The sequence below is a fragment of the Heteronotia binoei genome, chromosome 20 (assembly GCF_032191835.1).
Source record: "Heteronotia binoei isolate CCM8104 ecotype False Entrance Well chromosome 20, APGP_CSIRO_Hbin_v1, whole genome shotgun sequence".
NCBI lineage: Eukaryota > Metazoa > Chordata > Lepidosauria > Squamata > Gekkonidae > Heteronotia > Heteronotia binoei.
In genome coordinates this window covers 23,062,688-23,087,684 of record NC_083242.1, presented here as the reverse complement: position 1 = coordinate 23,087,684, position 24,997 = coordinate 23,062,688, and the positions used below count along the sequence as shown (strand labels likewise).

General features: G+C 46.6%; 1 long non-coding RNA gene across 1 annotated transcript in view; it reads left to right on the top strand.

Annotated features, from left to right (window-relative positions):
- The window catches only part of LOC132588514 (uncharacterized), a 125,388-nt gene extending 101,324 nt beyond the window's left edge, over positions 1 to 24,064 (top strand). Inside the window, exon 4 of the long non-coding RNA XR_009556508.1 lies at positions 23,315 to 24,064. This is a non-coding gene — a long non-coding RNA (uncharacterized LOC132588514). The remainder of the gene's footprint in view (positions 1 to 23,314) is intronic.
- The last annotated feature ends 933 nt before the right edge of the window (positions 24,065 to 24,997 follow it).

The window sequence follows — 24,997 nt, the reverse complement described above, 5'->3', positions numbered from 1 at the left end:
GAGTTTCTATAAATCTTGAGGGAGTTCCTGTAAACTCCCCTTTATAAAGCTGGAACCTGTGACTGTCTCCTTCATGGAAGAAAAACTTCCTGTAGTGGAGAATGGCTTTTCTGATGGAGAAAGTCTTCTTCTGGTGGAAGAAGTCTTGTTTGTTTGTAGAATTCTCTGTTGGAGGAAGACTTGGTGGAAGGGTTTAGAAGGATCCAGCGTTGTAGAAGGGAGTCATAGGTTCACCATCTAAGTGCTTGGGCATACAATGGTTGTTTCTTCACATGGAATTTTTATTGCCAGAAGATAGCTTTAAAGCCTGGTTAGACAAATTCTTGGAGCATGGGATCTCTATCCATATGCATATAAGTGCCATCAAGTCAAATCAGAAGAGTTTCTGGTTCAACATTGGGAAGAACTTCCTGACAATTAGAGCGGTTCCTAAGTGGAACAGGCTTCCTTGGGAGGTGGTGGGTTTGGTTTAGTGGTTAAGTGTGTGGACTCTTATCTGGGAGAGCCGGGCTTGATTCCGCATTCCTCCACTTACAGCTGCTGGAATGGCCTTGGGGCAGCCATAGCTTTTGTAGGAATTGTCCTCAAAAGGTAAGCTGCTGTGAGAGCCCTCTCAGCCCCACCCACCTCACAGGGTGTCTGTTGTTGGGGGAGAAGATATAAGAAATTGTAAGCCGCTCTAAATCTCTGATTCAGAGAGAAGGGTGGGGTATAAATTTGCAGTCGTCTTCTTCTTTCTTGGAGGTTTTTAAACGGTGTATAGATGGCCATTTGACAGCAGTGTGGAGTCTGTGAATTTAGGGGGAGGTATTTGTGAATTTCCTGTATTTTGCAGGGGTTTGGACTAGATGACCCTGGAGGTCCCTTCCAACACCATGTAAACTTCTCTGAGTCTCTGATTCAGAGAGAAGGGTGGGGTATAAATCTGCAGTCTTCTTCTTCTCTATTATTCTACTACTGACTTATGGCAACCCCAGCAAGGGACTTTCAGGGCAAGTGGAGAAGCAGAAATAGTTTGTCATCACCTTCCTCTGCAAAGCCTTCCTGGGTGGTCTTCCTTCCAAGTACCGACCTTGCAGAGCTTCCAAGATCTGACAAGATCGTGTCAAGTTGGCAGATTCAATAAGGAGTCGTCGTTGATACAAAGAAACTAGTTTATTGATACTGTTACTCAAGGTTAGGCCAATATTGAAAGACTGAAAAACATACAGTAGATACAAGCATATATGGGACACTTCAAAGGGATTCCTATGGGGGGGGGGGGTGGTTATGCAGAGAACATTCACACATTGATGTTAACAATTCGTTCTCAGGCCTGCTTGGCCTTGATTGTAGTAGACTCCTGACTCCCTTCTGAGCCAGGCCTGAGAAGGCACAGATAAGACTTTCACATCTTTCCATTTCAAAGCAAAACTACATAACAAAAGGAAGGGGGGAATGGGATGTTTAAGCTACCAGCATTTGAATATACTTTGGTTCTACCCAGAATGCTTTTTGACTGAGCCAGAGTTATACACAGACTTGGCAGATCGGTCTGTCTCATGCAGCCTTTCCTTCTCTATATCAGTGGCTGTGTGAAAATCATTGCTTTCATTTTTGCTGGCTTGGAAGTTGTTTCCTTTGAGCCTTTAAATGTCTGGTATTTAGGAGCATCCTAAGATTCATGATCAGACCAGTTCGCCTGTAGAAATGAATCTAATGAGTCAGTTGATGTTCTACCTTGCGAACCACAAGAGCAAGTGGAAATATTGCAAAAACATGACATAGTGCAAGAATGTACTGTAGATACTACATTTGATCTTAGTCAAAAGGGCCAGAAGCAATGCAAGAACGTTGACAGCACCTTTCTTCCAGCAATTTTTATTTGGTATAATCAAGAAAATTTCTTTATGTGGAAGAAATCCATACGGCAAGCGCTAGAATGAGTTTCACAGTCAATAGGACAAAATAAGTTCGCATGGCATTTTTATATAAAATTGCACATGAATAAAAGAAAGGCAAGTTATGTGGTGCAAAGTGATCTGGCCCAGTTGTTATGCACCAGAAAATGAGATGAAAGATGTTTTTGAATGGGGCTAGTATGTTCACGGCCTGTGTGCTGTGAATGTCTCTTGGCACCGAGTGGCTAGTCGGCTCTCATGCTGGTGATCCTGGACATGCAAAAGTCTCTTGATGCTTCTGACAGTCATTGGCTTAGCTGCTCTGATGTCACAAAAGGGCAGATTAGTTATGTACTGGGTAGGTGAGTGTTGAGGGGAAGGCCTTGGGATTCCAAGCAATTTTTGAGAAATATCAAATTAGAGCCAATGAATTCTAGTGGAACAACTTCACAGAATGGATCCTTGTCCTTTTCCCATGTCCCTGAAATGCTTCTCCACTGAGTCAGGTGAGAACAGGGCGGGGATGCCCTGTATAGGGCTGCAGCATGAAGTTGTGGCATGGATTTGTGTGTGAGAGAGAGAGTGAGAAAGAGAGAGAGAGCATAAAAGAGGTTCTCAGGAGGGATTTCTGATTACTGTTGCCTGGTGTCCTCCAATGTTCCTTCTAAGCTGTGCACATGAGTAGCTGCTCATTAACACAGGAAGCCCAGCTCAGCAGCAATCTTGTAATGCCTATTGCCCATTTTAAGATCACAGCAGTTATAGTCTGGTCAGGATGTGCCTGTTCTGCTCAGCAAGAATTAAGAAGGAACATTGGTGCCATCCCACTCCTTAGGAACAGCATCAGCACCACACGGTTGTGCCCCCATGCTACCAAATTTACAGCGTGCACCACAAATCATGAATAATACGACCCTCTATAATCATGAATAATACGACCCTCTGTGTGCATTGTATGTATGTATTTTGAATGTGGAATGCATTCCGTACCTTACTCATATTTCCTTTTTTGTCTCTTGCATCTCTTTTTGTTTCTTTTTTGTCTCATGGACATTCAGTGAAATTGCTGAACAGTCAGGTTAGAACAGATAAAAGGAAGTTCTTCTTCACCCAAAGGGTGATTAACACGTGGAATTCATTGCCACAGGAGCTGGTGGCAGCTGCAAGCATACACAGCTTCAAGAGGGGATTGGATAAGCACATGGACCAGAGGTCCATCAGTGGCTATTAGCCACAGGGCTTTGATGGAACTCTCTGTCTGGGGCAGTGATGCTCTGTGAGGCAACAGTGGGAGGGTTTCTAGTGTCTTGGCCCCACTGCTGGACCTCCTGATGGCACCTGGTTTTTTTGGTCACTGTGTGACACACAGTGTTGGACTGGATGGGGCATTGGCCTGATCCAACATGGCTACTGTCAAGTCAGCAGATTCAATAACGAGTCGTTGTTGATACAAATAAACTACTTTATTGATACTGATACTTGAGGCTAAGCCAGCATTGAAAGACTAAAGAGTATATCATGATACATTGCATAAGGGATACTTCAGAGGGATTCCTACCGGGGGGGGGGGAATTATGCAGGGAACATTCACACATTGATGTTACCATTTCGTTCTCAGGCTTGCATGGCCTTGATCGTCTTGGGCTCTTGACTCCCTCCTGAGAGCCAGGCCTGAGAAGGCACAGATAAGACTTTCACATCTTTCCATTTCAAAGCAAAGTTACCCACTACAGGAAAGGAGGGGGTAGGGAAGGTTTGAGCTAGCAGCATTTGGTTATACTTTGGTTCTACCCAGAATGCTCTTTGACTGAGCCAGAGTTTACAGACAGACTTGACAGCTACTCTAATCTTATGTTGCTGTCCTAAGATGGCACATTGTTCTTGATGCATATTGACTCATCCGGTGAGACTTCAAGGTGTCAAGGCGCTTGGCACTGTGTCGGAGGGTTGGCCTTCGTGTGCAGAAACTGTCTCATCCCATAGTTTCACAGGAACTCCTTGTTTGGGATATGAGAACTAAACCTTGGAAAAACTACATCACAACCAAGGACACAGACACAAGATCGAGGAGAACAGGAGGTTCTTCATATGCAGCTGAAGCTAGGCTCTTTTCCATTCCTTGTTCCTTAATATGTTCCTTTGGATTTTCCCAGCAACTGTTTTGGGCAGCTCTTGGACAAACTCCACCTGCACTTGTAAAGTTAAAAGTTTAGTTCTTTTTTCACACCACTGTAAAATTTCTTTTGATGTTAGTGGGATTCTTTGAAAAAGAATCAACAATCGGGAGGCTTTCAGATATCACATCCCACTTGTTTCAACCTGGAACCGCCCCCCCCCCCCCTGCCCCTATTTCTGTGTCAATTTCTCCCTCGTGCAAATTGATTTTTGTACCATTTGTACCATTTTCTGTTCAGTTATCTTGACTCTTCCTTATTAAGTATTGTCAGCAGTGCCCATGTGTAAAAAAGTGCATAAGATGTATAATTAACCAGACCTCAGATTGGCTTTAAAATAGGGTTAGACAAATTAATGGAGGCAGTGGTGGACTGGGTCTAAAAATATTGGTTGCCAGGAGACAAAGGGGGCCCACCCACAACTATAAGGCTATCATTTAATATTTATAAGAAATAAATAAAATTTTCAAAAAAAACATGTGGGAGAAAGGTACAATTAAAACTTTTTGCGAAATAAATGTGTGTGTGTATATATATATACATACATATACATACATATACATACATATACATATATATATATATATATATATATATATATATATATATATATATATATATATATATATATATATATATATATAGTAATTACAGTGTACATATATTGTACATTTTACTGGCAGTATGCAGTAGATATTAAACGTAAATGCAGATTGCATTTTCTCCAAGGGAGCTGATCTCTGCCAGCTGGAGATCAGTTGTAGAAGCAGGAGATCCCCAGGCCCCACCTGGAGGCTGGCAACCCTAAATACAATGTCAATTTTAGTTGCATTGCAGTAATAATATTGGAACGTCTATTATATTTTCAAGCTACTAAAAGGACATTGACATTTGTAACATATTGTCTAATGTTTAAGGGGGCCCACTTCATCAGGGGCCCATTTGTCTTCAGGCAAGCTGACACCGTGGCCATTCCACCATGGAATGGAGGGTAGGTTCCTCAGTGGCTATTAGCTATGGTGACCATAGTTGCTAGTTGCTGGGGGGTAGTGGAGGGGGGGCAACAACAGTGGGAGATGTTGGTTCTATGCCCTTGCTTTGTTGGCCACCTCAGGAAGCTGGTCAGTCAGTGTGGGAAAGAGATCCCTCTAGATATGGTGGACATTTGCCTCTGATCCACCAGGGCTCTTCCTGTATTCTTGGTTTTCTGTAGGATGCAAACAACTTTTAAGGGGACATGTTTGTGCTAGTATACAGAGAATTATATGAAAATAAAAACTCATGGGTTTGATTTGGATATGAGAGATGCAAAATGGAAAAGGTGGCACCTTTCTCTCTGGTGTGTTGGTTTTCTATTTGCATGCAGGTTTTTTTAAAAAAAATGCTTAAGGACATTTGAAGGAAGCAGGAAAGAATTTCATCATCTTTTAGAAGAAGAAGAAGAAGAAGAATTGCAGATTTATACCACGCCCTTCTCTCTGAATCAGAGACTTAGAGCAGCTTACAATCTCCTTTATCTTCTCCCCCCACAACAGACACCCTGTGAGGTGGGTGGGGCTGGAGAGGGCTCTCACAGCAGCTGCCCATTCAAGGACAGAGCCTCAGAACGGCCTACAATCTTCTTTACCTTCCTCCCCCACAACAGAGACCCTGTGAGGTGGGTGGGGCTAGAGAGGGCTCTCACAGCAGCTGCCCTTTCAAGGACAACCTCTGCAATAGCTATGGCTAACCCAAGGCCATTCCAGCAGGTGCAAGCGGAGGAGTGGGGAATCAAAACCCAGTTCTCCCAGTTCTCTCCGGTTCTCACACACTTAACCACTACACCAAACTGGCTCTCCCAAGTGGATATCTACACCAAACTGGTTCAAGCAAGTGGATATCTACCTGATTTCCTTTTACAGAAACCTAGCACAAGCATGTTTAAAACAGTTTTTCTTGTATTTCACTTATCCAAAACTTGCTACATCTCCATTTAAGAATTGCCTTTCTATCTTTAACAGATGAACAGCAACAGTAGGAGAATGTCTGTAAAGTGTTTATTTAGTTTTCCTTCCTATTTCTGGAAAAGAAGCAAAGCCATCTGTAGGATTTACAGTAAGAAACTCATAGATATCACCTCTCTCTAACAGAGACCAAAGGGAGCTGATGGAGACAGGTGAAATCAGCAGTTAGTTCAACTGAGAATGAGGCTGACTTACTAAAGCTGTAGAGGAGAGCACATGAAAGCTCAAATAAAACTTTGTTGGTCTTAAAGGTGCCGTGATGGGACTCTTGGGCACTCCCTCCCACTCTTTTCATCCCACAAGAGGGGGGGAGACCTCAGCCAATGGAGGGAAGGGAAACTTTGCTTCGTTTCTCTCCCGCATGATTGAAGGAGGCAGCAGCAGCCCTGGAGAGGGAAGCAGGAGAGAATTTTGCCACCCTGCAACCAGCTAAAAATTAGTGCAGCAGTACATGCTAGAGCAGCTTAGTGGAAAAACCGGTGTGTGTGTGGGAGGGGGGCTTTGCTTCAATTGTACTGGGAAAATACTTGCCTTTCTGGGGTATTTGTAGGGAGCAGTAACCCTTTTCACGTGATCCTGAAGCTCTTGGGTTAATTTCTCCAGATCGTGTGACAGATAGGCAGGAGACAAAACAACAAAAGCTTTCACTACCTGCATAAATTGGAAAAGAGAGGCATTAATGACTTAGAAGAAGTAGAGCTCTAGCCAGAAAGGAAGCCTTCCCCCCCCCCCCCCCTCCGGCAGACTTCATTTTAAAAGGCAAATGTTTCAGTTCCTTTGTTATAAGGTAAAACATGCAGATGGGATTCTACCCATCCGTTTGCTAAAGCAGTAAACCTCCTCCTTCTTTGTATCCTGGCCAATGAGAACAAAGATACTGGGAGAACTGGTAAGTTTTCGAAACAAATGCCTCTAGCCATATGGACCAGAAACTTGGTGTGTTTTTTTTTTAAAAAAGAGAAATCCAGATGTTTAATCTGCCAGATACTCCTGGGTTGTATCATAACATCTTTTCTGCTCAGTCTTATCCAATTCCTTTCCTCATTGCAACCCTGGTCTCATATGGCTTTTGTCCATGTGCTTCCCACAACCCCCCCAAACACAGCCTTTTTCATGACCAAAAGGGGTCACCTCCTGGTGGGATACAACTTGCTTGAGGTGGTTACTGATGCATGGAGTGCCCCCAGCTCTCTCTCGCTCAGCCATCAGCCTGGCATTTCTAGATGTGATGATTCCCCCAGCCAGGACTACTTTTTGCTGCTGCGATATGCCAAGGTTTGTTGCTCTTTCCCAAGCAAGTACCGTACTTGGTGTGTTTTGTGCAGACAGCTCTGAGTTTATAGAATTGTTGAACTGTCCCTTTACCTCTCCTCTGACAGGATCTGGGCTGCTGACAACAGCTGATTCGGTCACTGCCGGGTGTTCTATCAAGGCACTTTCCACTTCAAATGGGCCGATACGATATCTGAGAAAGAACGTGTATATTTTGCATAGCCATCGCGCAAATCAGTCCTCCTAGCAAAGTCAGCTTGATGATCCCGTATCTGTCTGCAGGGCACTGCTAGCCAGCCCTCTGAGATCACAGCAATATCTGCAGATCTGCCTTCTACTGAATCAGACCCTCTGTCCATCAAAGTCAGTCTTGTCTACTCAGACTGGCAGCAGCTCTCCATGGCCTCAAGCTGAGGCTTTTCACGCCTACTTGCCTGGACCCTTTTTAGTTGGAGATGCCAGGGATTGAACCTGGGACCTTCTGCTTACCAGGCAGATGCTCTACCACTGAGCCACTGTCCCTCCTGTCCCTCTGTTCATTATAGCTGATCTTCAACCTGTAGTAACCTTAGTGTCTTTTGCTTTGCATGTTATCTATCTGCTGCTCACTGTCTGGTAACATTAAGTATCTTCTGCCCTGGCCGGGCACCTCAAGGTTGATGTCTGGTTCTCAGAGATTGGCTTGCACCTGCAAACAAGGGGACTGCTGGGAATAAGCTGCGGAGAGCGGGAATGTCTGCTTTTGGCGCCTTTGGCTTTGAAATGTCTAATGGTTAACACCAAGGCTTTGCCTGCCGATGCTAGTTTTAGCAAGGATCCTCTTGCCTGTCATGTCTTCTTGCTAATAAGCTGACTTTTGTTAAACCCTTGGGTTCATTTGTATGGAGAAGAACTTGCAATGCTTGACACCAGCGTCCTGTTTCCCACAATGGCCAGCCAGGTGCCCCAGAAGGCTGCAAGAGAAGCCCAGGGGCTAAAGGCTCTGCCTGTTCCATCCTGGCTACGAATATTCAGAGGAATACCGCTTGTAAACGTGGAAGTTCCAGAAGTGCAGAAATGTTTGCAGCATTGTGCAATGGGGATGTTTCTTAATCATTTACCACCCTCCCCAAGACTGCTTGTGGGCTCCCAATTTGTAGCTGTCTAAAAAAGCATGACTTTTTAAAAATACCAAATCAGGAAAAATCGGACCCTACCCAGCAGAATTGATGACGTCGTCCGATCTTCCGACAAACCAGAAGTAGCCGTCTTCATCCATGATCCCTCTGTCTCCAGTGATGTAAAAGTTTCCCCTCAGGCAGGCTGCTGTTTTCTTAGGGTCATCCTGGCAAGAAAAGGAACCACCACAGGGCAGAATTATAAACAGGTGGCTTCATCCCTTTTGCAAACTGCACATCAAAGTACATAGGAAGGCACTGATTTTTTTTTAATTTTATTTTTGAAGCTGCATGCCAGTGGGCATCTACTTGGGTGGTCCCAAGTATAATTACAGAGCAGGTGATGTTACCACCTTGCTGAAGCTTAACTGGCCTGGAGGTAGTGAGTCCTGGAAAGGGAGGTCTCTTGGATGTCCTGTATATGTCAATACTGAGTTCCATGATGGAAGACAAGCAGGATAGAGATATCATTGAGAAACATGGGGCCAGATGTGGAGTCAAGTGGTAGATCACATGCCTGCCATGCAGGTAGTCCCCATGCCTGATGCCTGGCATCTCAAGTTAAAGCACTGCAGCAGGTATTGAAAGAGACCCTCTCTGCTAGAGGCTGTAGAGAGCCACTGCTTGTCACAGTAGGAGAGCCAGTTTGGTGTAGTGGTTAAGTGTGCGGACTCTTATCTGGGAGAACCAGGTTTGATGCCCCACGCCTCCACTTGCACCTGCTGGAATGGCCTTGGGTCAGCCATAGCTCTTGTAGGAGTTGTCCTTGAAAGGACAGCTGCTATGAGAGCCCCCTCAGCCCCACCCACCTCACGGGGTGTCTGTTGTGGGGGAGAAAGGGAAAGAAGATTGTAGGCCGTTCTGAGACTCTGTCCTTGAAAGGGCAGCTGCTGTGAGAGCCCTCTCCAGCCCCACCCACCTCACAGGGTGTCTGTTGTGGGAGAGGAAGGGAAAGGAGATTGTAGGCCGTTCTGAGACTCTGTCCTTGAAAGGGCAGCTGCTGTGAGAGCCCTCTCCAGCCCCACCCACCTCACAGGGTGTCTGTTGTGGGGGAGGAAGGGAAAGGAGATTGTAGGCCGTTCAGAGACTCTGTCCTTACAGCAGCTGCCCTTTCAAGGACAGAGTCTCAGAATGGCCTACAATCGTTCTGAGAGCCCTCTCAGCCCCATCCACCTCACAGGGTGTCTGTTGTGGGGGTGGAAGGTAAAGGAGATTGTGAGGCACTCTGAGATTCTTCAGAGTGGAGGGCGGGATATAAATCCAATATCTTCTTCTTCTTCTTCTTTCCTGGGGCAGTTCCTAGATGGGCAGTTGGGTGGCATCCTGAATTGGGCCAGCTCAAAAAGAGCCATCCTGAAGGTTCCACACACTCCCCAGTGAAGCGCCTGCATCCTGTCTGCCAGGTGGCTGGGCACCTCCAGACGCAGAGGTGCCTCAGAAGCCGGACCGCTCTTTCTTCCCCTAACAAGTTAAGCACTCAAGTAATCATGTGCTCAAGTGCTCCCAACAGTTTTTAGAGGGGGAAAAAGGCAGACGCAGCTTGGGGCGGCTTGGCACTTTCACACAGTCGCTGCATCCACCCTGCCGCTTCCAGATGCCAGTGGTGTGACTGGGTGTCAGGTCAGAAATTGTGACCGCTCTGAGACCCTGAGATTCGGAGTGGAGAGCAGGATACAAATCCAATGTCGTCGTCTTCTTCCCAGGAAGATGCACCAGTTGTTAGTCTAAAGAAGCTTCATGTGACAATCAGCACTACATTCTAAGTGGCAGTTCGGAGCAAGGAGCAAGGTTGGAGCAGTTCTACAGATGGAGGAAGCTAAACATATTTCTGCATAGCTGGATCCAGAACATGTGTTCTTTTTCTCCAGAACTCTGATGGGTATGCATATGCCAATTTATGCGAATTTAGTCGATGACTCCATTACCATGATTAATTGGCTAAGCTTTCTTTAAGTGGATGGGGGAGGGGAGAGCCCTTAATTCTGTGCCCCATAAAACCGTTGGTGGATTATTATGCAGTGGAAAAGAATGGCATAACTCTTCATCAGACTGCACTGAGAGCCAGTTTGGTGTAATGGTTAAGTGCGCGGACTCTTATCTGGGAGAACTGGGTTTGATTCCTCCACTTGCACCTGCTAGCATGGCCTTGGGTCAGCCATAGCTCTGGCAGAGGTTGTCCTTGAAAGGGCAGCTGTTGTGAGAGCTCTCTCAGCCCCACCCACCTCACAGGGTGTCTGTTGTGGGGGGAGGAAGATAAAGGAGATTGTGAGCCGCTCTGAGACTCTGAGATTCAGAGTATAGGGCGGGATATAAATCCAAAATCTTCTTCCCCGAACCCCACACTCCTTGGGCTGCCAAACTCCAGGTGCTGGCTAGGAATCTCCAGGGATTACAACTGATCTGAGGACTAGAAAGATCGGTTTCCGTGTAGGGCTTGGCTGCTTTCAAAGGTGGGCTCTGGCCCAGCATCCTGCTGAGGTCCTTCCCCTCCCAGAGCCAGTTTGGTGTAGTGGTTAAGTGCATGGACGGGTTTGATTCCCCACTCCTCCACTTGCGCCTGCTGAGATGGCCTTGGGTCAGCCATAGCTTTCATAGAAGCTGTCCTTGAAAGGGCAGCTGCTGTAAAAGCACTCTCAGCCCCACCTACCTCACAGGGTGTTTGTTGTGGGGGGGGGGAAGGTAGAGGAGATTGTGACCGCTCTGAGACTCTGAGATTCAGAGTATACAGCGGGATATAAATCCAAAATCTTCTGTCCACAACACTGTTGTCACTTGAATTATTACCGTATAATTACCAAATAGTGTGAAAATAAACAAAATGGTCTCTTGGGATGGACTTGGATGGCGATGTCCCCTTCTTCTCCTTGGGGCAGAACATTGCCCTGGTCATCTACGACCTGGAGGAAATAATGCATATGTTATTTTCACTGACTGGTGTTGATGATTTAACATTCATGTGCAGAATTAAAATCAATAATCAATGACTTCTGTGTAGTCTCCAGGGCTTTTTTTTGTAGCAGGAACTCCTTTGCAAATTAGGCCACATGCCCCTGATGTAGCCAATCCTCCTGGAGCTTACAGTAGGCCCTGTAAGAAGAGCCCTGGAAGCTCTCAGAGGATTGGCTACATCGGGGTGCGTGGCCTAATATGCAAAGGAGTTCTTACTACAAAAAAGCCCTGGCAGTCCCATATGGCAGGTGTGGCCAACGGTAGCTCTCCAGATATTTTTTGCCTACAACTCCCATCAGCCCCAGCCATTGGCCATGCTGGCTGGGACTGATGGGAGTTGTAGGCAAAAAAACATCTGGAGAGCTACCGTTGGCCACCCATGCCATGCCATATGGGGACTGTCTATAAGTGGGCTTACCACCAGAGAGGGTTTTATACATCTAAAAGCCTCCAGGGGCTGGAGCTGGTCAGTGCTGGAAAGGGATGTTCTATTTCCCCATCTGAGATTGAAACTGAAGCGGCTCTTGGACCTGAGGGCAGAGTCCAAGGCATCTCCTGAAGAGTTGGAGTAGGCTCAGGAGGCAGATTTGTGTTTCTCCTTCGCCTTGGCCTCTGCCCTTTTAGCTGATGAGCCAGAGGGTAGCGCAATTCGGATCAGACCCCTTGTGACATGGATCTGGGAGGCGGAGCCAATCACATTGATTTTGAGGATGCGTCAATGGACCATTTTCCTGGGGCCGACTTGGATGACAGCTCTGAAGCTTTGAGGGCTTTCTCCCACAATGCTGCTTTGATGCTCTGTCCTTCTGAGTTTTGGAGGTGAAGCATTGGCAGGCCTTACCTGTGGGAATGTTGTGGCCTTCACCCATACAGGACAAATAGAGTTCACATTTGTTGGTTTGGGTCATGTGAGAGCCAGCTTGAGAGCCAGTTTGGTGTAGTGGTTAAGACTGAGGACTTTTACTCGGGAGAAATGGGTTTGAGTCCCCCACTCCTCCACACACAGCTGCTGGTGTGACCTTGGGTCAGTCACAAGTTCTCTCAGAGCCAGGGCCAGCCCTAGGATGTGCAGCACCCTAGGCAGACTCACCTAATTGGAAGGAGACAAAGCAAAGCCAGCCGGCCAATGCACAACTGCTGGCTTCCCTTTTTTCCCCTTCTGATTGGAAGGGAAGAGCAAAGCCAGTGGGTGCGCAACGGCTGGCTGGTTTAGCTTCATCTCCTTTCCAATCAGATGAGAGGCAAAGCAAAGCTAGCTGGCTGCTGCTCAACCAGGTGAGGCATTTGCCTAGTGCAGGGGTGGCCCAACGGTAGCTCTCCAGATGTTTTTTTGCCTACAACTCCCATCAGCCCCAGCCATTGGCCATGCTGGCTGGGGCTGATGGGAGTTGTAGGCAAAAAAAATCTGGAGAGCTACCGTTGGCCACCCCTGACCTAGTGGAAGGGCTGGCCATGCTCAGCACTTTCTCAGCTCCACCTACCTCACAGAGTGTCTGTTGCAGGGAGAGAAAGAGAAAGGAGATTGTAGCTGCTCTGAGACTCCAAGTGAAGGGTAGGGTATAAATCCAATCTCTTATCTTCACCTTCACCCATTTCTTGAAAAAGGCTTTCTGAGCCGTAGTACAAACACAGAAGCCAGAACGACCTCAGGGAACTGGAGAAGTCATTCCTCACCTACTTGAAAGACTGGAGACTCCAAAAAGGCAACTTCGCTTTTGGTGGCGAAAAAGGAACTGAGGGTCAGGTCACTGCAGTGTGGGAGCATGTGGTCCCTGAATGGGAACAAGTTTCTGGCTCTGGTGCTCAGCACCCCCTGGAGGCTTTTAACTCTAAAAACCTCTCTGATGGTAGACTTGCTCATGCGCAGTCCCCACGTGCTAGGGTTGCCAGGTCCAACTCAACAAATATCTGGGGACCTTGCGGTGGCGCCAGGAGCAAGGTGTGACAAGCACAATCAAACTCCAAAGGGAGTTCTGGCCATCATATTTAAAGGGACTGCATGCCTGTTAAATGCTCTCCTTCCATTGGAAATAATGGAAGATTGGGGTACCTTCTTGTGTGGCTCATAGAATTGGGCCCCCTGGTCCAATCTTTTTGAAACTTGGGGGTGTTTTGAGGAGGAGTACTGGATGATATGCTAAAAATTTGGTGCCTCTACCTCAAAAACAGCCCCCGCCAAGCCCCAGATAATTATGGATCAATTCTCCATTATACACTATGGGAATCAGTTGGGTATCATTGGGTATAATGGAGTGTCCAGCAGACATTTCCCTCCCCACCACCTGCTTTCTGATAATCTTAAAGGGAGGGGGGAAGGCCTCCAAATGAGGGAGTCCTTGCTCCCACCTGGGAATTGGCAGCCCTACCGTATGTGCTTGCGCAATGAACAGTAATTACAGGTAAGTGCAACTTTGTTTTCTTACTGGTCCCAATTAAGTTCTGTGAAACGAAGAAGATGATATTGGATTTATATCCCGCCCTATACTCTGAATCTCAGAGTGGTCACAATCTCCTTTGCCCCCCACTCCTAACAGACACCCTGTGAGGTAAGTGGGGCTAAGAGAGCTCTCACAGCAGCTGCCCTTTCAAGGATAATTCCTATGAGAGCTATGGCTGACCCAAGGCCATTCCAGCAGGTGCAAGTGGAGGAGTGGGGAATCAAACCTGGTTCTCCCAGATAAGAGTCCACACACTTAACCACTACATCAAACTGGCTCCCAAAGGAGGAAACCATATGTAAAAGTCAGTTTTCGCAGATATGCAAAAAAATAATAATTCTGTTGTTCACTAGTGTCACACCAAGGCGAAGGACCCCCGAGTAGGAAACTACATAGATAAGTATTCGCTCAGTTCTTAATCATTCCTGTTAGGCTTTGGGGCACACAGGAAATGGACTGGTCAACTGGAAATGTACAGAAGTGAACACAAAGTTTACTACCTGCAGATTTTCTGGAGAGGTTTTTTTTTAGGTGGGGGGGGGGAGTTTGCAATATGCACACATGCCTTTCATGGACACCCATCACCAGGGCTTTTTAAATAGAAAAAGCTCAGCAGGAATTCATTTGCATATTAGGCCACACCCCTGACATCAGACCAGCCAGGACTGTGTTCCTGCTCAAAAAAAGCCCTGCCCATCATCATAACCAGGGGTGGCCAACGGTAGCTCTCCAGATGTTTTTTGCCTACAACTCCCATCAGCCCCAGCCAGCATGGCCAATGGCTGGGGCTGATGGGAGTTGTAGGCAAAAAACATCTGGAGAGCTACCGTTGGCCACCCCTGAGGTTGTTATTTTGCTAGGAACAGGGAGGCAGCAGGGGAAATGATGCCACCAACTGCTTGTCTTCACTGATGCCCATATCGAAAATTTCTTCTTTTACCTGAACATTGTATGGTGGAGATGCTTTGCCCATTGAGCCTGGTTTAATTTTCATCCCTTTAAAGTTAGAGCATATTGTTACCTGTGAAGAGAGAGCAACAAACCAAAATTAGGTTGGGATTTGTTTTATCTCTGTGTCTGTGCCATGGCTGCATGGACAGCAAGCGTGGGAACTTCAGTTCATGTGCAGCTTAGACATGCCAAAAAAAAAATCAGCCCTCTGAACATTTATGTGATGGTGTCAGAGGAATCCAAGAGTTGATCCCAGAGGTTATGAAGCACCCCACGTCTCCAGCCTCCATGAAGAAAAGGCCGTTCCTGCCCTGTGAAAGTGGTCAGACCACAACAGTCTGTCACGGAAGCAGTGGACATCTGATGGGGTGTCCCTTCCATGGATGGAGACAGCAGAGTCTGTACAGGCCTGTTTAAGGCTAAGGAGATGTTGAGGTGGTTTGCTACAGCCAGGCCCACCTGGGAGTGGGGAGAAGGAAGATTCCGTGCAGTCCTACCTCCTCCCCTACCTAGTCTGGCAGTCTGCCTGGTCCAAGTGGGATTAAAAGAAGGTATACCCAGGTTCAAATCCTTAGCTAAGAAACTTACTGGGTGGCCAGTCCCAGACTCTCACTCTCTGTGGGGTGACATGATAGTGGTTTACAAGATTATGCATGGGATAGAGAAGGTAGAGAAAAAAGTACTTTTCTCCCTTTCTCACAATATGAGAACTCATGGATGTTCAATGAAACTGCTGAGCAGTTGGGTTAGAATTGATAAAAGGAAGTACTTCTTTACCCAAAGGGTGATTAACATGTGGAATTCACTGCCACAGGAGGTGGTGGCAGCTACAAGCATAGACAGCTTCAGGAGGGGATTGGATAAGCATATGGATCAGAGATCCATCAGTGGCTGTTAGCCACAGTGTATTGTTGGAACTCTCTGTCTGGGGCAGTGATGCTCTGTATTCTTGGTGTTTGGTGGGGGGGGGGCACAGTGGGAGGGCTTCTAGTGTCCTGACCCCACTGATGGACCTCCTGATGCCACTTGGGGTTTTTTGGCCACTGTGTGACACAGAATGTTGGACTGGATGGGCCATTGGGCTGATCCGACAGTTCTTATGTACTCTCTTCCTCTCTCTTGTTGGGAGGATAGAAAGGAGGTGGGGGCAGGTGATGATGCGACTTACCTGGCCACACAGAAGCAGAGCCAAGAGTGGTTCCTGTGGGGCTGCAAAACCAGTGCAGGGAGAAACGGTTGCAATTGCTTCTGCCCGTCTACCCCCCTTGGGAGGGGAAAAGGACACGTGGGATGGTGGGAGGCACAACACTCTCACTGTGTGGCTGATCCAAAGTCCTTGGGTTGTTGTTTTACAAACTCTAGGACTTCATCACAGGTAAACTCAGTGATGTGTGCAAGCTCGGTATCAGGATACCCCATCGATGTGCAGGGTCTTTTTAAAAAGAACATGGGCAGACCTACTGTTTCCGATTGACCATAGCCTTCGTAGATATCCAGCCCTGTCTTGGCTTTCCAGAGTTCCCACACTTCAGGGTTGAGAGGTTCTCCTCCAGTCACACAGTGCTCCAGGGTCTTGAATCTGTAGCTGGAACGGGAAAGGAGATGAAAACTCAGACCACCGCTGTGCAAAACAGAAGGCTGGCTGACTCCCTGGAGTCTCTTGGGTCACACGAGATTGCGTGCCCCTATTCAACATCACTGGCTGCACTGCAGAGGTTTTGGTGTGGCCACTTCTGAGTTATCTGATCACAGTGAGTTCAGATTCTGGGGAAGGCAGTCTGAATCTCTTTCCTTTACATAATTATTTGAATCACAGCATAAACGAAGCACATATGAAGGGGCTGTCCATTGTCTTGGACACCATGGTTAGATAATGGTCTGTTGCAACAGCTGATCTTTAAATATAACCTGATCGAATAAACTGTTGCATGATAAAAAAGAATTATGGCTTTGCTGGAACTATTCTTTGCCAGGCATTGGGGGTTTTGTTGTTGTTGTTGCAATAAACCTTAGAAGATGGAGAGGGAAGGGGGGGCATGAAGAGAGTCGTAATTTGAAACTAGTATTAGCCCAGTAGGCCCGTAGCTGGTGGGGGGCGGGGACAGCCTCTCCATCCAACCCCCCCTTCGACCTGTATGGCCCCTCAAGGCAGCCCCGCTCTCCCCTCTGCTCTGGGGGCCCCCGCTTTCTCTGCTGCCACTTCTCTGGCCTCCGATCTCCCTGCAGCTCTGGCGGACCTGCCCCCGCCCCCCCCCCCCGCGGTGCCTCCCCCTCCCTCCCTCCAACCCACCTGGTAAAGCGCCAGCTCCTGGGGCTCTTTCAAGGTGGCTCCTTCTGCCAATCAGCTGATGGGCAGGAAAAGCCACGCTCCACTGCCTCCACCCCACCTCCCCACTTCCCCCGATCCTCCCCCAGTGCAGCAGGGAGATCAGGGCCCCCCAGAGCAATGGCGTCAGAGATTGGGGGGGGCCCTCCACCTAAAATTTTATTCCGTGGGCCCCCCCATCTGAAATTTTCTGGCTACGGGCCTGTAACCCAGGCTAGCCCAGTCTCATGAGATCAGAAAGCTAAGCCAGGTCAGCACTGGTTTGGTATTTGGACGGAAGACCCCCAAGGAAGTCCAGAGTTGCTACACGGAGTCAGCCAATGGCAAACCCACCTCTGGCCTTGAAAACCTCATGGGGTCACTACAAGTCAGCTGTGACCTGACACCCCCCGCCCTTTTGCCAGCAGTATAATTCAGGGGTGGCCAACAGTAGCTCTCCAGATGTTTTTTGTCTACAACTCCCATCAGCCCCAGTCATTGGCCATGCTGGCTGGGACTGATGGGAGTTGTAGGCAAAAAACATCTGGAGAGCTACCATTGGCCACCCCTGGTATAATTTAAGGAAAACAACAAGCTGTTTCAGTGGACTTTGAGCATCAACAGAAGCTCACGATGGAGACCTCTGAGGAAGGAAGAGGGAGAAATAAATAACTGAGACCCTCCAGCAGGATCTAAATCGCCTTTCCCAAGGTGCTACTTGAGCTCTTAGGAGCTTCAGCAGGTCAATTCTGTCCTCTGCTCCTCCCCTGCCCCCATAGAGCTGCTGGAAAATCCAGCCAGATGCAACATTGGCTCCAGCGGGGATGTTCACCAGATCTCAATCCCTGCATTGAGTTTTTTCTTGCCTTCATTTCTGCAACATCCTCCCTACATTTACTTGAAAAGAGGGCAACCCTGAATGTAAGATGACCCCCTCACAAGAATATTACATTCCCCCCAATTATATTACTGGACATAACGATATTTTGCATACAAATATAAAATGGCGTATTATTTCTGATGGCACGTCTGGAGGGTGGGGCGGAAATCTCATCTTCCGCTGGAGCAAATACGGTACCTGTGATTATCGTGCTGCACCAGCATCCGGAAGGCAGTGGGAGCTGTGCAGAAGACGGTGATTGGATACTTTGACAGGGTCTACATGAGGGCAGAAAATGAAAGCACAAGTATCACACAAGCCCCACAGTGTGGCTCTGACCCAGTGTGTTTGCCAGGCGTGGGGCACAGGTGGCTTCAGATGGGTGAGTGTGAAACAGTTAGAGAAGGAGTGGCCGAACTGCAGCTCGGGAGCCACACGTGGCTTTTTCACACATGTTGTGTGGCTCTCGAAGCCGCCAATGCCCTGTCAGCTGGCTTGCAGAAGGCATTTCTCTCCAAGCCAGCCAGTGGCATAGGGAGAATGCATTTAAAGTTGCTTTCTTTTCACCCCCACTTCCCCATCTATTTGTCTTCCTTCCTTCCTGTGGCTCTCAAACATCTGACATGGAACATCTATGCAACTCTTAAGTTAAGTAAGTTTGGCCACCGCTGGGTTAGAGGATCAAGAGACCAGAAAATCTTTTTCTATGGCAATTGAATCATAGGGAGTCATTATAATAGTCCGGTTGTTGAATGCACACGAAGTTGCCTTATACTGAATCAGAGCCCTCCTTGGTTTATTGAGGTCAGTATTGTGAAAACGTTATGAAAGCAACGTCACCCCAGAGTCGAAAATGATTGGTGCTTGCACCTTTACCTTTTTATTGTCTACTCTGATTGGCAGCCGCTCTCCAAGATCTGGGGTAGAGACTGCCCACATCACCTTTTAGCTGCCAGAGATGCCAGAAATTGAATCTGGGGCCTTCTGCTTGCACTCACGAAGCTGCTTTGAGTATGAAATGTATGGATGTTTCTTGAAAGAGCGACATATTGGTCAGACTTTATGGTCCTGTTTATGGATACACTGGGATGTGTCAGTTGCAAGATCTTTGCATTGTGAAAAGACACTACTTTAAAAAAATAGTTGTATTCAGTCAGACCAGGCCTTGGATTCAGCAGGAGCTCACAGAAGCACAGCTCCTGAACCTTTCTGATGGTTCCCCCTCCTCCTCTCCACCTTGTCCTTTGAATAGTAGGTGCAGCTGCATAACAATCTTTGGAAGAGCTCCACCACCTATTTTTCTACAAAAACAATCCCTAAGTCAGACCATCGGTCAACCAAGGTCAGCACTGCCTTCTCAGACTGACATCTGCTCTTCAAAGTCTCAGGCACAGGTATTTTCAGATAACTTGATCTCTTTTTAACTGGGGATCCTGGGAACCGAAGCTGGGATCTTCGGCATCAAAAACAGATGCTCTGCTGCTGAGCAACGGCTGAGTACGTTTGAAGTATTTTGAACACTGAAAGACCTAAACAAATGATTAGGCTTTCAGGGTCTCTCATACACACCTGTGCCTTTTGGAGACTTCACTTCTTTGAAGCAGACATCTGCGCAGTTGGAACGTGCCTTCTCAGAGTTCCCTGTGCTGCGCACAGTGGCTGCATGCATGTATTTTGCATGTTGCAAGCTTTTTCAGATGTTTTGCTACATCTGCACAAGGGGACATAGCTCCCAGGCAAGAGTAGATGCAGACCTCCTCCTACTTGGACACATACGTAATCCGTGTCCAGATATCGTTTGGATCCACCGGACTGTTAGCAGATGCTTTTGTTTAAGCTATGTGGGAATGGGGCCTCTGTGTGACAAAACCTGAGAATCCCTTGATAGGCCCCACAGTGATGGAATCTGCCCTTGAGGTCTTGGCAGGATTGATACATCCTTTCATGCTGTGCTAAAATGCATTTGTTTTTTAGATTATGAGGGATTACTATATTAAGCCTTTATTCAACCAACTGTCCCCCCCCCCATACTCCAGAAACCCTGGTTTTGCTCAGCGATAAGGATCCTAAAATCACACTAGCAATTGCAAAATTTGTCTCAGTCCTTTTAGCCCGTGCATCCAAAAAATAAGAAATGTGTGTCTTCCGCTACTCAGGATTTGCTTCTAAACTTTCAAGGATACGAAAGGAAAGGAAGGAATCCCTTGTCTACCTCAGCTCCGGATCTCTGAGGTTTAACAGCACCCCCCCCCCCCTCTGTTTGACCCATTTTTCTTACATTCAGTATGACAGCAGGATCGAATTTTGGCAAATGATGCACAAAGGCGCATGATCCATTAATCCAAGGTGAGAACACACTGCTCCAGGCTGACTTGACCCACCCTGTGTCAGACGTGTTCCAGAACACACTTGAAGGGTTCAGATCCATCAAGAGCCTGTACCAAGAAATAGGATATCCAGAGTCAACTGCTGAGGCACGGAAGTGAGAGACTCTAGAATGAGCCCCTGGGAAGCAGAACAGGATATAAATGTACCAGGTGGCCAGATGTACTCATTGAGCATCAAGTCACTGAGCTAGTGATTACAAAACTTTGACCGATTCCCCGCTAGCCTTACTCCGCTCTCACTCTCCTCTTCTCTGTGGGGCTTCTGTCGGATTTCGCACAAGCTGCCCCGGGGCTGCACCTTGCTTTGCCTCTTTCATGTGGCAAGCAGAAATTGGTTTTTAGAGGATCTTGCTTGCTGCGTGAAAGAGATGGAGCGAGTTGCAGCATCGGGGCTGCTTGTGCAAAATCTGATGGAAGCATCGTGGAGAAGAGGAGAGTGAGAGCGGGGTAAGGCTAGTGGGGAATAGGTCTGGGTTTTATAAATCACGCCCAGTGCCCTCTACCCTTTCAGGTCTTTCTGGCAAACATGCTTTTGTGCCAGTCTAGGCACAATGTCATACGTAGTTTATTTTGTGTCCAAGGCAGATAATTTTTTTAACAACCCCCTCTCCATGTTTGCTTGGGGTGGGGGGGTCGTTGCCATCAAGTCACAGCTGACTTCTGGCAATCTTGTAGGGTTTTCAAGGCCAGAGATGTTGAGAGGTGGTTTCCCTTGGCCTGCCTCCACGTTGGCCCTGCTTAACTTCTGATGAGGTCATGCTAGGCTGGGGCTATCCAGGTTAGGGCCCCTCCTCTTTAACAACAAAATTATTTTCATTAATAATTGTGAAATTAAATGAATAATTATAATAACCATAAAGTAGGTTCAGGTGGATAGCCACGTCGGTCCGAAGCAGCAAAACAAAGTTTGGTCTTAAAGATGCCGCTGGACCCAGACTTTGTATTCAGTGGCCAGAAAAGAAACACAGACAGTGAAAAATGTTTTGCATTCAGTTTTGTATATATGCCAGTTAAAAACTCTGGTGTTCTGAGCAGGCATTTGGAGGAGCTTCTGTTCTCCATCTTGAAGCCCAAAAACTGACCATCCCAAACATCTACAAGGCATTTTGGAGAGCTAGGAGTTTGCTTTTGAAGTTCTAGCCAAAGCATCACAAAATAGTGACTGCAAGCTTCACCAGACTGGATGTGGAGGAACACACTATCCCCCAAAGAAGTTGCCCCCATCCTCTGTTGTTTTAAAAGGACTAGTGTCAAGCCAGAGAATCTCTACAGTCAGAACTGCAGTTTTTAAAACTAAAAGGGAAGCCGTTTGGGTGGAGGTGGAGGGCTAGGCTGGCTTCAAGAGCTCCCTTAAAAGACCTTCCCTAAGCTGCGCCCAGGGCAGACCACCACCACCCCACCCCCTTGGTACACCACTGGCCTCCCCAATCCACAAGCCGTTGTGCATATCCGTATCAAATAAAAGTTTATTATTATTATTATGATTGCTGCCCTCACTGTTAGTGGGCTTTACCTGCTACTGGCTGCAAAGCCAATGCCGTAACTGCTGTGCGAATGAACAGCCATTTTGGGAGCTCCCGTGCTTCCGCTCGTAAAGTAGATGAGCATGGACTCTGTACTCTTGGTTTTAACACAGTCGTGCTCAGCCGGTGCAGCTCTTAAAAATCAAGCACATTGTATGCATTGCCGTGTATCTATCACCTGTTGTATTGGTAAAGTTTTAATTGAGCTGTCTCTGTGTGCATGTATTTTAATTCTGTTTTATAAACTGCCTTGTGTTTGCTTGAGCAAAGAAAGGCGGAGTCGAAACATGAAGTACTCATGGGCCCCAACCCCCATTTTGTGGTTGGCCACTTCCCCTTTGGCAGCCATTTTGTGTTAGTGCTCACTGCCAAAACAGAGACAAGAAGTTTGGGGGCCCTTGCTTTACCAATTGCTATGGCAATACCTACAGGAATAGGTCCTTGAAATTCAGCCATCCCTCTCTGCTTCCTTCAGACACAAGAAGTTTGGTTTTCAGAAAGTGGCATTCGGATGCGATGGCGTCCACTGAAGGAGCCAGGGAGTCCGTGACCACTATGCATTTGGCCTTGGAAGCGTGGAGCCTGTAGGAAAGGTCTTTAGCAGTCAGTTGTGATGTCCCTGGAATGAGAACGATGCCTAGAACAGAGGAAGGGAATAAAGTGAGCGGAGATCCAGAACGATTTGTTTTTAATCTTGTTTGTTTGGCTGCTTCTCAGTTGTGATGGTTTAGCTTGCATGATTTAGAGTTCTTGACACAGCCAGCTCAGTCAATGGAGAAACCTGTGCAGTTCCTTCTCTCTACTGCTTGGAAGGGAAGGTGCTGTTTGCACCATGCTGGGTGGGTGATGCTGCTGGGGGACTTGTTTTCTGCGGGCATCCAAATCTAAACAGTCATTTGCCAGTAGTTAGATAAATGGCAGGGAGGATCATACCACGTCCCTGATTTAAGTCAAGACAATTCTGTTTCTGTGCAACGCATGTGACTAAACTCTGCAATACGTATTACATATATGTAATGGGACCTAAGTGTGTTTTAAAAAGGAAAAGGAGTCTCAAAATGCAGTGATTTTGATAGTAGTAGTGGGGAGGAAGTGCTTAATGCCTTTCCCTCATAAACTCTTTGCTCAAAATCACCTTGTAAACAGGCACAGGGGGAAAGTAGCAGTGGATGAGGAATGAGAGGCCGGGAACAGAAGAGCAATTATTAGTCTTGCCTCCTTTTCTCCCCCCAAAACCACAGCCTTCTGAATAAGGCTTAAAAACTGTTAAAGGAAAATATCCTGGTTTTTAAGATGGTTTAAGCTTAGCACAAAAAATTATCTAACTGTAAAAGATGTAATCTTTTTATTAATAGAATATTGCAACTAAGAAATTTCTTATTTTTTCTTTTACAGAGGGAATTCACCTCAGAATATTGTAATAACGATGTTTTACTATTTGCTCTCACATTTGAAATACATATTTTTACTAAAACAGTTGATTTTATTTGTTGTATGTAACTATTTGTCAAAAAAAAGGTTTCTTGCCATGATTTCATGTCATTCAGTTTCCAATGTTGATTGCTGATACTGGATATATGACTTTCATATGTTGTCTTTTATAACGTATTTGCTGATCAGCTATGCTTTGCTTTACTTCGCTTATTATTTAGCCCATGTAATTTTATAATGGAATGGCATGTATGGCAGACTCACAAGCAAGCTACGACCTTCCTTTCTCCCTTGGCCATGATACACAGGAGCTTATTTGCACTGCTGGAAAGAACAGCTTGGAGTTTTATTTTCAAAGAAAGAAACTGAGTGACTATTGGGGGGTGGTACTGAGCACATGATAATTCAAATGCTTTGCCACCGCTTTTTGCGCACCTTAGGTTGCTGATGTTATTAACTGCCATACCTAGAGTATAAGTTTTGCCCTACTCTATGAGGTCAGTTCTAACAAGAAATATCTTGCTGTGAACATGTACCTTTTCAATAAAGTCCTTATTTGACTCAAATCAAAGAGGCTGAGTTGATGAGAGCTGCACAGAACCAGATACTATTAATTATATCTGAAAATTATTGATTAATTTATATTTTCCTTTCCCCTTTTTCCTGTTTTGTACCCCACTTTTTTGAAAAAATAAAAAATAAATCACAAAATCACAATCTTCTCAGGGCTGCTTTTTATTTGTAAAACATCATTGGGAGTTCATAGTGCACTCTTTGTTATGCAGCATGGCCTTTGCCCCTTAAAGTGCACATAAACACATTTAAGATGCATAGTAATTGGCTCTAGGGGGGAAAGATTTCCAGATCTTCTACAATGTTCCCTCTAAGCTGCAGAGTCTAGTGACCAAAAATTCTACTTTGTGAGCTACTGGTATGTACTACTACTTGTTATGCTACTACTTGTGAGCTATTAGTATGCTCTGAGGTAATCCTTCCTGAGCTAAGACAAGAATGTGTGAGCTGGAGGCTAAAAATCTGTGAGCTAGCTCACGCTAACTCAGCTTAGAGGGAACACTAGTCTTCTACAAGGTTGCATTTGAGATTTGGTGGCGGGGCAGTTTCTTTCACTCACTAACCTGTGCGCATGCACGCCACGCTCAGCAACCACCACTCTGGAATCCGAGGTAAAACTGTGATGATTCTGTCTCCTCTCTGCAAGCCACACGGGCCGCTCAGAAGATTGGCCGTTTTTCTGGACAAGACTCCCAGCTTCTCAAAGCTCCACTTCACCTCTTCCTTCTGATCACTTACCCACCAGAAGGCTGGGTTCTGAGGCTTCTCCCCATCCTAGTGGACAACTCAAGAAGTTAAAACCGGATGGCAAGGACAACAAGCCAGCCTTTTTTTTTTTTTAAGGATAACATAGCCAAGGAATGGTGTTGACAATGCAAGGGGGCAGGAACAGACAAGAGCAACATCAGCCAGATAATTCTGCACTTCATTAGGGAGTATTTATTAATAAAGCACATTACTGGAAAGACCTGGCGAAAAATAGAATTTCAGAACACATTTATTCCAGAGTGCCCTTTTGGGGGCTGGCTCCTTGTGTCCTTTGGCTGTAACAGGAACTGTCTACTGCCTGAAGAG